We start from the raw sequence: 17,607 nt of genomic DNA, 5'->3' as shown, positions 1-17,607 counted from the left end.
GGCCACCAGTCTGCTCCTCGGACCACCTAGCTTGCTCAACCACATCTGCCACAGGCGATGATGGGACCGACGACACCGCCAAGGGGCGCGGTGACTGCGTCCGTTTTGCCGCCCGTCCACCAACGGTGTCCGCGCTCGCCGCACGCTTCCTCAGTGTGGGAACCACTGCATGCCGCGCAACCTCATGCTCCTCACCAGCGGACATCGCCGTAGGGTCACGACGCTCCACTGAGGTCACAACGACCTCCCGACTCTCCTACTCATCGGAGAAGACCATGCTATCCACATCCGTATGATCATCTGATGCAAGTTCCGACTCGACATCGCTCCTATGTTCCCCGGCCTTCACATGTCGGGTGACCTCCCGCTCCTTCTCCTACTTCCGGCGAACCTCCCTGGTTTTCTTCTTCTTCCTAGCATTTGCCGCCTCCTTCTGGGTGGCCTGCCGGGCCGTGCCCTCTGGTCCCTTAGGAAGGTGCAGCCAGGACTTGTACTTTTCAAGCCCCTATGGAACAGATGACCCAAAATCAAGAAATAGGAAAAGCAGAGGAAGAGACACGAATGAAAAAGAAGGGATCATACTAGTCTGGATACGACCGAGGCATTGAATGGTATGGGTTTCCCCATAATTGTCTCCTTGGGCCTTAGCTGTAGCACCTAGCCTAGGTGACTCCAGACCTCGTCGTCTGGCAGGTCCTCCGGCGACGCACGATCCAAGTCTGACTAACTGCTATACCTCCACATTGGCCATGTCCTCTCCGCCAACAGCGTAGCCCGATGACGGTAGAGGGTGTGGAACACCCGCACCCCATCAAGCCCCGCTTAATGAGCCCTCGGAGCTCCTCCTCGATGACTCCCACCTTGTGCTTCTCTGTGTGGGCGCAACCCCATGACCAGCTATCCCGCTTCTCCGGCCTCCCACCAGTGAACGCCGGGAATGGCGCCGCTATGCGGATTCCTGATGTAAAACCACTCCCCGTGCCACCCCCAGTCGGAGTCATAGGGGGTGTACGCGGGGTACGAACCTCCCGCGCTCGGCTTCCTCTACAAGGCGAAACCTCCCACCGGTGTGGTTTTGGCCGAATTCCCCACCGTCAGGGTCCTCCCGGAGAATAGTCGCCGGAAGAAATCCGTGTGTGGCTCCATCCCAAGGAAAGCCTCGTAGACGGTGATGAAGCCAGCGATATGCAACACCCCCATCATATTAAGGTGCTATAGCTCTAGACCCCACTCATTAAGGAGTCTACGCAAAAACCAGTGCATGGGGTATCCCAACCCGTGCTCATGGAAGGTGAGGAAGCACACCACCTCGTTGGGCTGAGGCTGCGGAAACTCCTCCCCACCCATGAACCCTCTAGTGTGCCACCTCCTGCAGTGGCAGAAACCCCTTCTTGACGAAGGCCTCCAGCACCGACTTCCTCACGGTAGACGACCTCTAGTCTAACATTTTGCTCCGGGATTGTAAGAGGATTGGTGAGTTCTTCTCTTCCCCTCGCTCTCTCTCCCCTTTCTTTCCTAGAAACCTCCGCGGCTCTCAGGAATGCTCACGGCAAGAAGGAAGAGGGAAGGCGATGGCAGACGAGGAACAGGCAAAAGAACAGGGTGAAAAAACCCTCTCCCTTCTCCTACTTAAGGAAAAGGAAACAACAGTTAGGGAAGGCCACACTGATCGGGGAAGATAGAATGGCGGAGCGAGGAATTCTCTCTCTCTCTCTCTCCCATTTAATGCAGATAAGACACGCCCTGACCGATGAGACGTGCCCTACGTGACAGAACGGCTCCTGATCAGAAGGGACGTGGCCTGGCCATGGGCCACCACTACTGCACGACCAACCACTACAGCACGACGGGCATAGGAACCGAAGCGCCACCACACGCGGGCAGCTCCCCGCTTCCCCAGGCCAGACCTAGAGGAGCCCAAAGCGAAATCTTCCGCTGGAAGAAATCATTCGACCCCCTAAGTTGAATGAATCACTCAGGATAGACACCGAATGATAGGTAAGGAAGCAAAGGGGCACCCCATGTAGGCCATGCCGACTCCATCACAAACGATGAGCATGGGTCCTAGTTGGACATTTCCGACTAAAGCTCTCTGAACCTCGTCACTCAGGTCATCAAGGTCCTGGTCAGACATTTCCGACTGAAGCTCTCCGAACCCCGTCACTCAAGCCATCAAGGGGCTCACCCACGGGCGACGAGCATGGGTCCTGGTCAGCCATTTCTGACTAAAGCTCTCTAAACCCCATCACTCAGGCCATCGAGGTGAGCGTGTGTTCATTAATACAAAAACTATTCACATAAGGACTCACCCACGATTGACGAGCGTAGGTCCTAGTCAGACATTTCTGACTGAAGCTCTCCGAACCCCATCACTCAAAGACATCAAGGTGAGCACTACCAACCCCCTCTATTTCCTCATAATCAATTCATACATCCATACATGCATTCATTCCATATGCCTGAACCTCCTGGATGTTTCTGGCCCTGAACCGCCCAGGGGCTCGGAAACTAAGCATTGCACGTGCAGCAAAATGCATCACAACATTCTGTGTTGTGTCATGAAGCGGCGGTTGCCTCATTCGACATGAGCAACCAACAGAGCTAGGGAGAAAAATGTAGATGAGCCCTGTGCAGCCCTTGCTCGGTCAGACAGACCAGGTCATCTCAACCTTCTCATTCGATCCTAAACCTCTCGCGCAAGCCCATAGAATGTCCATCGAGGAGAGGCCGTTAGGCCACCTGGGTCGGTCTCTGGAACGACCTAAACATCTGCCGGGTTACAGGTAAAGGAGTAGTGGAATGTCACAAGAGGGCTATGCTGACCTCATCACGAACGACAGACTCGGATTCCACTTGATCATACCCGTTAGCAAGCTCACTGAGTGACGTCGTTCGAGCCCGAGTGATCAGGACAGGCAACAAGACTCGGCCCCTCTAGTTGTGAGGAACCGAGGATGGGGTAATGCACACAACTCACACCGACCCCTACTAAGGCCCAATAGGGCTCGGGGGCTCAAGACAAATGCCAGGGACTATGACCCCGAACTCGCTAGGATCCACGACTCCGACTCACCCGGTCCCATGGTGCGCACCGACACCAGGATCTGTGAGCACCACCTCGTCTGATCTATAAACTAACCAACTAACTACACTTCCAACTGTGCTAAAAAACCAGGGACCATGACTCCGAACTCGCGTCGACTCCGAACTCACATCATTCGGCTACACTTCTGACTGCGCTCCAAAAAAATCTAGGTTTGTGACCCCAATCTCGCCCCACGACTCTGACTCGCTCGATCCCACGGTGTGCATCGATGCCAGGATCAGTGAGCACTGTCTCATCCAAAACATGACTGACTCCCTCGCTCGATCCCATGGCACGCATCAATGCCAGCATCAATGAGCTTTGTCTCGTCTAAGACTAACTCCCTCGCTTGATCCCATGGCATGCATCGATGCCAGGATCAGTGAGCACTATCTTGTCCAAAACATGACTGACTCCCTCGCTCGATCCCACAGCACGCATCGACGCCAGCATCAGTGAGCTCTATCTCATCCAAGACCGACTCTCTCGCTCAATCCCATGGTGTGCATCGACGCCAGGATCAGTGAGCACTGTCTCATCCAAAACACGATGGACTCCCTCGCTCGATCCCACGGCATGCATTGATGCCAGGATCAGTGAGCACTGTCTCATCCAAAACATGACTCTAACTTGCTCGATCCCATGGAGCGCATCGATGCCAGCATCAGTGAGCCCTATCTCATCCAAGACTGACTCCCTCGCTCGATCCCATGATGCGCATCGACACCAGGATCAGTGAGCACTGTCTCATCCAAACCACAACTAACTCCCTCACTTGATCCCACAGCGCGCATTGACACCAGCATCAGTGAGCTCTGTCTCATCTAAGACTGACTCCCTTGCTCAATCCCACAGCGCGCATCAACGCTAGGATCAGTGAGCACTGTCTCATCCAAAACACGACTGACTCCCTCACTCGATCCCATGGCGCGCATCGATGCTAGGATCAGTGAGCACTGTCTCGTCCAAAACATGACTCTGACTCGCTTGATCCCACGACGCGCATCGACATCTACATCAGTGAGCTCTGTCTCATCCAAGACAGACTCCCTCGCTCAATCCCATAGCGCACATCAACGTCAGCATCAGTGAGCTCTATCTCATCCAAGACTGACTCCCTCGCTCGATCCCACAGCGCGCATTGACGCCAGGATCAGTGAGCACTGTCTTGTCCAAAACATGACTCCAACTCGCTCGATCCCATGGCGTGTATCAACACCAGGATCAGTGAGCATTGTCTCATCCAAAACACGACTCTGACTCGCTCGATCCCATAGCCGGCATCGATTCTAGGATCGGTGAGCCCTGTCTTGTCCAAAACATGACTCTGACTCGCTCGATCCCATGGCACGCATCGACGCCAGCATCAGTGAGCTCTAACTCGTCCAAGACTGACTCCCTCGCTTGATCCCACAGTGCACATCGATGCTAGGGTCAGTGAGCTCTATCTCGTCCAAAACATGACTCTGACTCACTCGATCCCATGGCGCGCATCAACGCCAGCATCAGTGAGCTCTGACTTGTCCAAGACTGACTGCCTCACCCGATCCCACGGCGCGCATCACCGCTAGGATCAGTGAGCTCCGTCTCGTCCAAAACCCTTGACTGACTCTCTCGCTCGATCCACGGCGTGCACCGACGCCAGGATCCACAAGCTCCCTCTCACCCAATCTCTCAAAACAACTAAAAACCGCCTCGGCTGCACAACGACGCCTTGGTCGACAAAACTCCATCTCAAAGCAAAAAAACTCCCCCACTGACAACATAGAAAACCCCTCAAACGGTTCTGCCTGAACCACCCGGGGGCTCGGGGGCTATACCCGCGGGTGTGCTCGCGCGCACCCACCGGCAAGACAAAAATCCCCCGGACGATTCTACCCGAATCACCCGGGGGCTCGGGGGCTCCTGTCGGGTTCATAAACCCGAGGTTCCTCGGGGACTGACTTCCACATCAGGGACCGACCTCCACGCCAAGGCTCGGCCCAAGAGTCTAAAATGATAGACCGGAAGGGCGGCCCAGTCACCGACCGAAAGGACTGGCCGAAGAGGAACAACGCCCTCTCGTCGACTGCTTTGGCCCACCTCTCCGACCAAAGCGTTTGCTTTGGTTCCAGCCACCACCGGATGACCTCTCTGATCGGAAGGCCTGGCCCAAAACACTACTTCTGGCTCCAACCCTGCGTCTCCGATCGGGGGATCACAGGAACCCTGCTCACCGCTCTTCTCCGACCGACGCACTCAGAGCCGACTAGAGCCATCCAATCGGGGACGCCCGCTCGATAGGAACTAGAAGGCATGTGGAGAAAGGCAAGGCAAGGCTCACAAGTCAAAATCACTGTACTAGGGACCATACCCTGCACAGAACAGTACTCTACAGCCACCCTGACATAAACAGTACTGTAGGCGCCGACATCTCCCTCTATAGTATTGTAGGAGCCGCTAAAACTCCCATACAATAAGGCCCCCCACGTGCCTCTGGACATCGATAGCGGTATGGGCACCAGGATTTACCATACTGGGTGAACATAGCAAGACTCCTCACATGCCTCTAGGCATCAAATAGTATTTGCAGGTACCGACGTCCACCATCCCTGAAAAAGGCAGCACGACCTCTCTGCCATTCTATAGTAACATTAACAGTGTTGTAGGCGCCTACCATTATCTTGTACCTTTCGGTGTGGGCAACAAGGCTTGGTAGGCATGGGCTACAAGGCTCGGTAACATACATACCCTTTCCTTCTCACTTGTAAAGCCGTCCCCTTCATCTATAAAAGGGGGGCTTCTTAAAAAATAGGCATCGATCAAGTTCAGTAGCTCACAACCATAGAACCGCCGGGTTCGTACCCCAAGCACACGCTTGAACACTTAGCTCATAGCGTACCTCCTGTCGCTCTTAGCCCTTTCGACCGAAGCCGACCGGACCTCTTGTACACCCTTTCTTTCTTCTTCTCGTTTGTAACTCCACTGCAAACTTCGAGCACCTAGGCTCATGAATAAAGTCACTGACCGACCTCGACTGGACATAGGGCACGTTGCCTGAACCAGTATAAATCCTGTGTCATTGAGTGCTAGGCCACCTTCGATCACAACACACAGCAAAACTACAAATATTCACTAGTTGATCACTTTCTGCACCGACAGTGATGAAATTCAAATAGAGGGTGATCCCACCTCATTTAAAGAAGCCATGAGAAGCGTTTACTCGTCTAAATGGCAAGAAGCTATGGAAGTTGAAATAACTTCGATGAATACCAGCGAAGTTTGGGACTTAGAAGAAATTCCTAATGGAGCCAAAACAGTAGGCTATAAATGGGTCTACAAGACAAAATGTGACTGTAAAGGGAATGTGCAAAGATATAAAGCATGAATTATAGCAAAAGGCTTTACGTAAAGAGAATGAATAGATTACGATGAGAGTTTTCTCTCTAGTCTCATGCAAAGATTCTTTAGAATCATAATAGTCTTATTGGCACATTATAATTTAGAGTTACATTAGATGGATGTAAAGACATGCATTCCTCAATGGGGATTTGTATAGAAACGTTTACATGGCACAACCCAACAGTTTTGTCGTGGAAGCAAAAGAACATATGGGATGCCGCCTGTAGAATCCATTTATGAGTTAAAACAAGTCTCTATACAGTAGTATTTGAAGTTGATGAAACAAAGAGAAAGTTTGGGGTTTAAAGAAAATGAGAAGGACAATAGCGTTTATGCGAAGTTCAAGAATGAAAAAAATCTTTTTCCGCATCCTGTGTATAGATGACATCCTACTCACTAGTAGTGATGTTAATCTGCCATTGGAGAAGAAGTACTTGTCCTCAAGTTTCAATATGAATGATTTTGGTGAAGCGTCATTGGTTCTAGGAATTAAAATTCACCGAGATAGAAGAAAAAGTGGTATTAGGACTATCGTAAAGGCATACTTAGAAAAGATTTTAAAGAAATAAAGTATGCATGCGAGTAACCCTACACATGCTCCTATAGTCAAGGATAATAGTTTTGGTAGCTTTTAGTGTTCTAGGAACCGATATGAGATCGATCAAATAAACATGGTTCCATATGCTTTAGCTGTTGGAAGCTTAATGAATATACACGTAAAAACTTACCCTAACGTAGCTTATGTATCCGGAATATGTTTGCAGAAGTCCTATCCAGATATAGATCACTGGAATAGGGTTAAGCATGTCTTGCAATTTTTGCAAAGTATCATAGGCCTCATGCTGAGTAAAAAAGAACAAGTACTCTCAAATAGTTGTGGGTACAAATATTAAGTTTTGGCGAGATGTGTAGTGAAATCCATATTAGTTGCTAACACTCGCAGTTGAAGTATTATTGTGGAAAAGCTCCAATAAAACAGTTGTGGTGTCATCAATGATGCATACCATAGTATAGCTTGTCATGAAGCTTCAGGAACAGGCAAAAGTGGTTAAGGGAATATGTACCCAGATTTAACAATGCTAGTCAACAGCAATAACCATTTTAAGTAGTTAACTTCTAAGACAACAGGTCAAGTGTGTTATCAAACACATTGACATTAAGTTATATGTTGTAAAGGAGAAAATCCAGAATCATTTTGAAAACATTGAGCATATAAGTACCAAGCAAGTACTTGTGGATCCGTTTACCAAATGCTAACCACCCAGTGCGTTCAGAGAACACACAGTCGACGTGGGTTTACGGGAAAGCCTATGATTTCTGGATACTAAGAGCCTAGTTGAAAATCTGTTTTAAAACATAGAGGTGCATTGTAGCTATTAATCAAATGACAACTGACCATGACGATGAGGCACGCTCTTTGCACTGACCTGTGATGGAATGGTAAAAAGATAAAGTAAGTTAAGTTTAAGTCATAAGGTGAGATAAGGGGATAATGTTAGGTAGATCTCCACAAAGTTGGCCCAACGACCAATTAGGCCCTTGATCCGCGTCCTGATCGGAGGCGTACAGCTGGTCTCCTGGCTGATGGGCCCCAATCGCGCAGCGATATTAATAGGAGGTGGGGGCTGGGGCTCGAGTTAGGAGGTTCATCGTAGCCGTCAGTGTCCCACCATGTCCTAACCCTAGTCCGATCATAAGGGTGCGCTATAATCGACGGGAAGCTACACCGCCTCCATCACTGCCTCCAGACCGCGCCTGCACTCCTGCCTTCTCCGAGACCCTAGCGGGCACGTTAAGTTACTGCTACTTCCTCGTCGGCACCATGGCCGTGACATCACTAGACAAGGTACATCATCAAGTTCCCTATCTAAGTTAAGTATTTACCCGCTAGATCTGCACCTGTGGGTCCTTCAAATCCTATCACACGCGTCCGCTCCCCGTATCATCTGCGCGGCCGGCCGGTTCTGACGCGACAACGTTAATCCTGCAGATTTGGAGCCGATTGGCACACTGCACTGTCTCCTCCACACAATCAAGCCCTGTTGCTAGGAGTCGATTCTCTACTCTGATGACGACTGCATACAAGTATGATGCGACATTTTTGGGTTTTTTTAATTGTGTACCTTTTGCTTTGGGATAATGCACTAGGCCTAGTATTAACTAGCAAAAAGGACTGAATAATATTTTAGTTTTGCAATGGTGATACAATTGGAAATTTGCCGCTAACGTTTGCCCCTTGGTTATGACTGCCACTGAGTGAATGAGACGCTGGTTATGGGTCCAGTACTCCAATGGTAAATTTGAGAATCCCAACATTTACGGTTGCAATGTTAAGGGGGATCCATTCATGATGTATCAGTACTACCCTAAATTACATAAGGTAAAACTAGGTGGGAAAAACAGAGTTCTGCAGAACATGTAGTTTACAATCCATTTTCTATGATGAGGTACACAAATTGTCAGCATAGATCATAAGCATGTTAAGCTTATTAAGGAAAGAAATGAAGAATCAACTTAGTGACTAGAAGTTGTTATAGTACTCAGTATTCGCAGACTCGCAGTTACAAACAGCTGCAATACTTATTATCCTGTTGATGTTTCAACTTCATTATGGGTTCATTTGTTCATGGGAGTTGCATGTTTCAGCACAGAGCCCCCGGACCTAGCTGACTTCAATTGGGATGCTCTTGGGTTTCAACTGGTCCCAACGGACTTCATGTATTTAATGAGCTGTTCTTCAGATGGGGTGTTCATGAATGGTAAATTGGTGCCATATGGGCCAATTGAGCTGAATCCAGCAGCCGCAGTGCTGAATTATGGTCAGGTTTGACAACTCTGCATATCAGTTCAAGAACCATGGTCCTTTTTCAACATTATGTTGATATGCTCTAATATGGTTATGAAACTTCTTCAGGGGTTGCTTGAAGGTCTACGAGCACATAGAAAAGTGGATGGATCAATACTTTTCCGTCCACATGAAAATGCACTGCGGATGAAAATTGGTGCAGAGCGGTTATGCATGCCTGCACCAAGCGTAGAGCAATTCCTAGAAGCTGTGAAGCTAACTGTTCTGGCAAACAAGCATTGGGTGAGGACGTTGGACATCTCTTGTTGAATAACTATATGTGATGCATCTCTCATGTCTCACCCATCATGTTCTCCATTACAGGTGCCGCCTTTTGGTAAAGGTTCTTTGTATATCAGACCACAGCTAATTGGAAGTGGGGCTATCCTTGGTGTGGCACCTGCCCCACAGTACACATTTATAGTGTATGTTTGCCCAGTTGGGCATTATTTCAAGGTCAGTGATCTTATCTTGTTTCTTTTCTACTTACAATTGGTGTTGTATTTTACTATATCTTAAGAACTGTCTTGTTTACTTTCAGGATGGTCTATCTCCAATCAGCTTGTTAACTGAGGAAGAATACCACCGTGCTGCACCTGGTGGAACTGGTGATATAAGTCCCCGTTCGCTTCGCTGAAAAAATAAGCTAAAACATTGTTCCGGCTGATTTGTTGTGAGAGAAAACACTATTCTAGCTGAAAAGACAAGCCAAAAAATACGAATTATAAGACAAGCGAACAGGGCCTATAGGGAATTATGCCTCGTAATGCGCAAATGTGATTTTTCAAAGCGTTCTCCTGGTTCCTCATTTTACTTAAATTTCAGTACCCTAGAACAGGGTTAAGAAAACCAGTGTTTTTCTTATAAAGAAATCTGATAATGAACATCATCCCTTCAGGTTGCTGTGTTTTGAATCTGAAACACATTTGGAATTTTAAAACCTTTTTTAGCCCATTTAAATCCAGTTTTTTGCTATAAACTTGAACCTAGAGAGCTAGTTCAAGAACACTGTCCTAGATGACACATTTTGATTTTGGTTTTCTACATATGATTTGGCTTTCCACTGTTTGTCCTATTTATTTATGTTCGCCTCAACCCTCAATTTATATAATGCTAGCGCTGTGCTGTTTAATGCAACCTTCTTGACATTAATTAGGTTTCCCTTGTGTATATAAATGTATAACTTGGTTTCTCTGGTTATAGGATACACATATAACAAATAAACTTGCATTGCGTAATGCAACCTTTCGTGTTGAGAAACATTAGCACATTTATGTGCGGTTCTTGATAAGTGATGCACGTGTCCAGGTTGTCAGTGCTCAGAGAAAGGCCATTCTGATGTTCTATACTTAGATCCGATCCATAATAAGTTTGTTGAGGAAGTTTCTTCTTGTAATATATTCATGGTGAAGGTATGTATGCTAAACTTTGTTTAGGTGGCTCATCTTTGCAGCTGCATCTAGGACAATGAGGGCATAAAGCACATTCGACCAATCTCATGATAATATTTTGGAGGGAGTTTAATTGTGGAGTCTTAACAATGAAGTTGCCACTTGATTCTAAGTATATCTGTGTAATTTACTAGTCATGTCTTGGACAATGATACAGTGAGCATTTTGGTGGTGTTCTGTGAGCAAATTGGAAAACGTCCTATGCATACTATCCTCAACAGTTAGCACTCTATTAAGTTGTCTACAATAATTAAATAAATTAGCTATCAGTTCAGAATTTCTACAAAATGCATAGATGGTATTAGAGCTGTCATCACTTTTTCCTGGCAGGACAATGTTATTTCTACCCCACTGTTAACGGGAACAATTCTTCCTGGAATCACAAGGAGAAGTGTGATTGAAATTTCTCAAAATCTTGGATTTCAGGTAACTCAACAGGCATAGGCATCCTTCTGCTCATGCTGAATTTGTATTGATGGCATTTGACATCTAAAAGTCTTTTCCTTTTTCTCTCACTGTTTGTTACAAATATTTTTCAGGTTGAGGAGCGTCCAATCACAATAGATGAACTGCTTGGGGCTGATGAAGTCTTTTGTACAGGAACAGCTGTTGTAGTGTCACCTGTTGGGAGCATCACTTACCGTGAAAGAAGGTAAGTACTTCAGCCAACTAGTTTTGCAGTAGTTGTGCTATTTGAGTGTATGAGGAAATGCTGACACTCCACTTAAGTACTAGTCTGAGTTATAAGTGCCTACAAGCAACATTTGAAGAGACACAAGAGCATTATGGACCTTCATTTTCACTAAATAGTTGGTACAGACATATGTGTTCCAATTATCTGACCACTATGGTTATCGTTGATCCGTTTTCATATAAAAACCTGGTTGCTAGCCTAATTCAACACTAAAGAAAAAGTGTTAGCTCTAAACCGGCGTTCCTGGCGCCCGGCGAGCTCGCGATGACAATCGCAGGAACACAGAAACACTCAAACTCAAGAATACTTGGAACTCATATTTTGTGCTACCCAAAAACCGCAGCGTTTTCTGATCTTCGTTTCTCCTTTTTATTGTGCAATACAAAGAGCAAAGCTCTTGGTGGCTGGCCGCACACCACGCTCACGACGTGTCCATCCCCACGTCCGTGATGTTCATCCAGAACCAATCGCCCAGGTATGTGCGCGAGCTATTCTCGCTGCCACTACCTCCTATGTGCACGGCGACCACAAATCAGTGCTCGTGCGCATGCAGAACTAACTGAATGACAAAGCAATTAACTGAACTAAGTGAATCCTATGAACAAGAGTTACTAACAAATCTCCTCCTAAGTCTTGTTCATGGTCTGTACATCAATGACGCTGATTTTGGAGCGCAGTTCACAGAACCTTTCTCGCCCCAATGCCTTCGTCAGAATGTCTACAAGCTCTTCAACTGTCCCAACGGACTCAAGCTTCACCCTGTTCTCCTCGACACATTCCCATATATAATGGTACATCACATCTATATGCTTACTACGGTCATCGAAAACTTGGTTCTTACTCAGCTGAATTGCAGACTCGTTGTCGATCTTCAGTGTGATGGCCCTACTCTTCTCGCCTTTGAACTCAGCAAGAAGTCGAGCCAACCAAACACCCTGGCAGGCTGCAGTAGTGGCTGCGATGTATTCTGCTTCGTAGGAAGATAAGGCCGCCACTTTTTGCTTCTAGGACTGCCATGTGATGATGCTGGAGCCGAGGAAGAAGAGAACTCCTGTGGTGCTCTTCCTTGTATCAACATCACCGGGCAGATCACTGTCATTGTAGCCAGTGAGCCATGCCTCCTTCCCCCTCTGGTAATGACAGCCGAAGTGCAAGGTTCCAGCAATGTACCTCAGCACCCTCTTCACGGCCACCATGTGTTCCGTAGTCGGGTTCTCCATGAACCGACTGATGTACCCCACCGAGTACGCCAGGTCCGGTCTTGAGAGTACTAGGTAACGGAGGGAACCCACAATGCTCCTGTACTTTGTGGCATCAACAACAGGAGCAGAGCTGGACTTACTAAGCTTAAGTCTGGACTCCATGGGGTGTGACTTGGATTGCACCCAGTCAGGCCGACGCCTTCCAGAATCTTTGCAGCATAGGCGCTTTGACAGACTGTGCTGCCACTCCCCATCTGCGTCACCTCCAGCCCGAGGTAGTAGCGTAGAAGCCTGAGGTTGCTCATCTTGAATGTCGCCTTCATTTCCTCCTTGAAGGTGCTGATGTCTCGTGGATCCCCTTCGGTGATACCAGATCGTCCACATAGACGCCCACGATGAGGCGGCGTGCGCCCACACCGTGGAGGTAGACAACATGCTCCGATGTGCTCCGCCAGAACCCGAGCTTCATCAGGGACTCATCGAGCTTGGAGTACCATGCTCGTGGGGCTTGACGGAGTCTATAGAGGGCCTTGATCAGGTGGAGCACCTTCATTTCTTGGCCCTTCAGCATGAACCCCGATGGCTGCTCGACGTAGACATCCTCCAGAAGCTCACCATTCAGAAAAGTGGACTTGACGTCCATACGGTGGACAACCCACCCTTCGCTTGCAGCGAGCGCTAGCAGCAGCCTCACGGACTCCAGGCGTGCCACCGGGGTGAATACTTCATCGAAGTCGATGCCCTGGCGCTGGACGTACCCCATGGCGATGAGCCGGGCTTTGAACTTGGTGACAAGCCTGGCTTCATCCCGCTTCGTCTTGTAGAGCCACTTGAGGCCGATTAGACACACCCTTGGTGGTGGGTCAATGAGCCTCCAAGTGTCGTTCGCCTCAATAGAGGTGAACTCGTCAAGCATGGCGTGGCGCCAGTTCTCAAGTTCCAGTGCCTCCTTGAACGATGCTGGCTTGGCCTCGCTTGCCAATAGTAGCTGCTCCTCCATCTGCCGTGCGGCGAAACCCGGCGGTGTGGCTGGCCCGAGCACATTGTCGATGACATGGTACCGAAGTGGGGCGTCGTCGTCGTGGTTTGCATCCAGCAGCTGCGACGCGCCAGCACCTGGTGGTGACACAAACTCCACCGAGTCCGTGTCCTGTAGTGGGGGTGTTCCCGGTGTCGTGCTCCTAGTACCTTGCACTAGTGAGGCGTGGGCTGACAATGCTCTAGGCGTCTGTTCCCTGTGCCATGAGCAGGTGAAGCGTGGACTGATGACGTCGGCGAGGCCAAAGGTGTAGCAGCAACTCCTGCCGATGAAGTCGTGCTCGATGTCGTTGTCGTGGTGGTCGATCCAGGCAGTGGCAGGTGTTCAACGACAAAGTCGTCCACCTCACCGCACTGGCCCTGGGTCTAGAGCCACTGTGCCGCCTCCTCGAACACCAGGCTGTGGCTTACGTGCACGCGGCGGGTCACCGGGTCATACACCCGATACGCCTTGGAGCCAGGTTCATAGCCGATGAAGATGGTGCGCCTGCTCCTATTGTCGAGCTTCTTCAAGTTTGGCGTTGCTACCTTCATGTGTGCGATGCAGCTGAACGTGCGTAGGTGTTGAACGCTAGGGACGCTGCCGGTCCAGAGCTCATAGGGGGTCTTGCCACCCACACTCTTGGACGAGGATCGGTTGAGCAGATAGACGGTCGTGGTGACCGCCTCGCCCTAGAATTCGCCCGGGAGCCCCTTTGCCTTCAGCATGCTCTGGGCGGTCCCGACCATGGACTGGTTGCGGCGCTCGACGACGCCGTTTTGTTGAGGGGAGTACGGCACCGTCAACTCGCGATGAAGTCCTAGCTCGGCACAGTACTGTTCGAAGTCTTTCGCTACGAATTCTCATCCTCTATTTATGCGGAGTGCACGAACCAGCTTGCCCGACTTGCGTTCCACAGCTACCTGGATGCGCTTGATCGCCACGGGCGCAGCATCCTTGCTGTGAAGCAGAGACAGCCACATGTACCGGGAGCAGTCATCGACGAGTAGGAGAAAGTACCGATTTCCACTCAGTGTCCGCGGCATGATAGGTCCACAGAGGTCGTCGTGGAGCAGCTGCAACACCTCCGATGAGTGCCCAAGGGCACGCTGCGAGAACAGGGACCGCTGATGCTTGCTGGCTAGGCAGGCTTCGCACACCTGCTCCACCTGGGTGAGCAGGGGCAGGCCGCGGACAAGGCCATCCCTGCCCATCTTGCGCAGCACGGCGAAGTGGAGGTGGCTGAAGCGGGCGTGCCACACCCAGGCTTCCTCATCGCCCTACGCCGCCAGGCAGACCGGCCGTGTGATGTCGATGTCGAGCACATAGAGCCGGCCTGGGTTGCGGTGAATCTTGGCAAGGAGATGCCGCTCCTCGTCATAAACCCGCATCACGCCATCTTCTACCAGCACTTGGTACCCGATCTCGTCGAGCTGGCCGACGGAGATGATGTTGGTGGTGAGGCGGGGCAGGTAGTGGACGTTGGCGATGGTGCGGTGCTTGCCGTTCTTGTAGGACAGCAGGACAGTGCCGATCCCCTCGATGCGGGCGATGGAGCCATCCCCGAACCGAAAGGAGCCGGTGACGCCGGTGTCGAGGCTAGAGAAAGCCGCCTGCGCCCCGGACATGTGGTTTGACGCGCCCGTGTCCAGGTCCCATCGCTTCGGGTCCCGGTCGCCGGATTCGTCGAAGGCAGCGGACACCTTGCTCTCGGTGAAGTGGAGCTGGCTATCGTGGCGGATCGGCAGCAGGGTCGCCGCACTCGTCTTCGGCGTCGGCGGCTCGATTTGGGGATAAATCCTATCCTCCTGCTCATAGCCAACCGCAAGGAGTAGAGTGGGCTCGTCATCCTAGGCCACATGGGCCTGCTCTACCTTCTTCTTGCTTCGACAGTCCTTGGCCCAATGGCCTTTCTTCCCGCAGGCCTTGCACGCGTCGTCGGGGATGGTTTGGCTCGAGTTCGAGCCGGCCCGTGAGTCGCTGCCGCGACCGCAGCCTCTTCCCCGATGTTTGTTGTGGCCACCAGAGCTCGATCCGCCATGGCCAGAGTCCTTGTCCCGCTTCTTGTAGCGCTCCAGCCACTGCTCCTCCGTGAGCAGTAGTTTGTCGGTGACGTTCTGGGCCAGCGACGGTTTGTCATCGGTCGCCGCCTTGAGCCGCCCAGTGACCTCCTCGACGGAGAGTGTGTCGATGTCGAGGAGGGTCTCGATGAAAATTACGAGTTGCTTGTACCTTGGTCGAGCGACGCGGAGGTACATGGCCACCACCTTCGGCTCCGGCTCCGAGTCGCCGAGGATCGCCAGCCTCTGCACGATGTTGGAGAGGCGTAGGGCAAAGTCCTCGATGGACTCCCCGTCGCGGAACGTGATCTGCTCATACTCAGCACAGAGACTCTACGTCGTCGACTTCCTCACGCACTCGTCACCAATGCGCATCGAACGGATCGCCTCCCACGCCTCCTTGGCTGACAGCTTGGTCGCCAGGGTGGGCACCATCTCCGGGGTCACGCCGGAGCAGATCGCCTCCAGCGCGGTTCGGTCGTCGTGGAACTCGCCGTCACCAGACTCGATGATGTCCCACAAGTGACGCGTCTAGAGCTTCAGCTTCATCAACAACGACCATGAGTCGTAGTTGGTCTTGGTGAGTTGCGGCCAGTTGCCGAACCCGTTGGTCTCGCGGATCACGCGCTCGATCACGACCTCGCGTGGACGGCGCGTTCGTGAACGGCGGGCGTCGCGGGTCCGCGAACGGCGCGACGACGAGTGACTTGAAGACGGCGTGCGCGGTGGAGTTTTGCTGCCGGAGCCACTACCCTTCTCCTTCGTGCCCGCCGGCGGCGGCGAACGGCCTCGACCCTTCGGCAACGTCATGGCGGCATGCTAGGCCCTCTCTCACAGCTCCGATGCCAATTGTTAGCTCTGAACCAACGTTCCTGACGCCCGGCGAGCTCGCAATGACAATCGCAGGAACACAGAAACACTCAAACTCAAGAACGCTTGGAACTCAGATTTGGTGCTGCCCAAAAACCGTAACGTTTTCTGATCTTCGTTTCTCCTTTTTATTGTGCAATACAAAGAGCAAAGCTCTTGGTGGCTGGCCGCACACCACGCTCACGACGTGTCCATCCCCACATCAGCGATGTTCATCCAGAACCAATCGCCCAGGTACATGCGCGAGCTATTCTCGATGCCACTGCCTTCTATGTGCACGGCGACCACAAATCAGTGCTCGTGCGCATGCAGAACTAACTGAATGACAAAGCAACTAACTCAACTAAGTGAATCCTGTGAACAAGAGTTACTAACAAAAAGAAATGTGCTCCTTAATTCGATGAAATAATTGTTGCGCTTTCATGAAACCTGAAACCAATAAATGCTCATTGTTTATTGATTCCCTGTCCATTGCAGAGTGGAGTATGGGAAGAAGCAGGAGGCCGGGGTCGTGTCTCAGCGACTCTATGCTGCATTCACAGCTATCCAGAAAGGTCTCACGGAGGACAGCATGGGATGGACGTTTCAGCTAACTTAGCTGCTTCTATCACATGCTGATTCAGCTCTACAACTCTTATTTCCGTTTCCTCAACAAATCTCAATTATATCAACAGCCATTTGTCGTGCAGCGCGCGCGCACATCATATCATTACTCTGGGATCAGAGGTATTGGCCACACTGTTAGTGTGTAAATAAAGTGGATCTATCTTGCCTGTGTAGCCGTGTCCCAAACCATATTCCTCGGTCGTATTTGGTTTATAAGTCATGACTTATCAGCCAACGAACAGTATTTTTCTCTTACACCAAACCAGACCACCATACTTTCAGCCATGGCTTATAAGTCAAACTAGCCCAAACGAACAGGGCGTGCCATAAACACTGTGTACGCATATGGCTCTCTGATGTAGTGGTGTGTAAATTATTGACATTTGGATTGCTGG

At 50.5% G+C, this 17,607-nt stretch overlaps 1 pseudogene; it reads left to right on the top strand.

Annotated features, from left to right (window-relative positions):
• LOC136493478 (branched-chain-amino-acid aminotransferase 5, chloroplastic-like) overlaps window positions 1-17,376 on the top strand; it is a 43,458-nt pseudogene extending 26,082 nt beyond the window's left edge.
• Window positions 17,377-17,607: the final 231 nt, after the last annotated feature.

The sequence above is a fragment of the Miscanthus floridulus genome, chromosome 11 (genome assembly GCF_019320115.1).
Source record: "Miscanthus floridulus cultivar M001 chromosome 11, ASM1932011v1, whole genome shotgun sequence".
NCBI lineage: Eukaryota > Viridiplantae > Streptophyta > Magnoliopsida > Poales > Poaceae > Miscanthus > Miscanthus floridulus.
This window is presented reverse-complemented; position numbering and strand designations above follow the sequence as displayed.